The 246-nt window shown below is 34.6% G+C and overlaps 1 protein-coding gene across 2 annotated transcripts in view; it reads left to right on the top strand.

The window, feature by feature from the left end:
- Positions 1-246, top strand: part of LOC119588785 (trichohyalin-like) — an 18,086-nt gene that overhangs the window by 16,977 nt on the left and 863 nt on the right. The window lies entirely within an intron of this gene.

Here is a 246-nt window from a genome sequence, read left to right as displayed (position 1 = left end):
AAAAAAAAAAAAAAGAGGACGAGAAGAAGAGTAAATGAGAAAAAAATGTCTAAGCTTTAGAACCCCCCCCCCCCCAAAAAAAAAGTCTAAAAGCTAGAAAGCTAAATGTTAGATAATGCAATCACTTAATGCGTACGTGTGACCTGTTAGCATAGGGTACTGATCAGGAGTGTTCTTTGCTAATCCAATTAAGCTTCTAAATCCTTGTATTTTGCAACCAAATGTTATTGTTTGTTTACATTTGCA

This window comes from Penaeus monodon, chromosome 24 (genome assembly GCF_015228065.2).
Source record: "Penaeus monodon isolate SGIC_2016 chromosome 24, NSTDA_Pmon_1, whole genome shotgun sequence".
Lineage (NCBI taxonomy): Eukaryota > Metazoa > Arthropoda > Malacostraca > Decapoda > Penaeidae > Penaeus > Penaeus monodon.
This window is presented reverse-complemented; position numbering and strand designations above follow the sequence as displayed.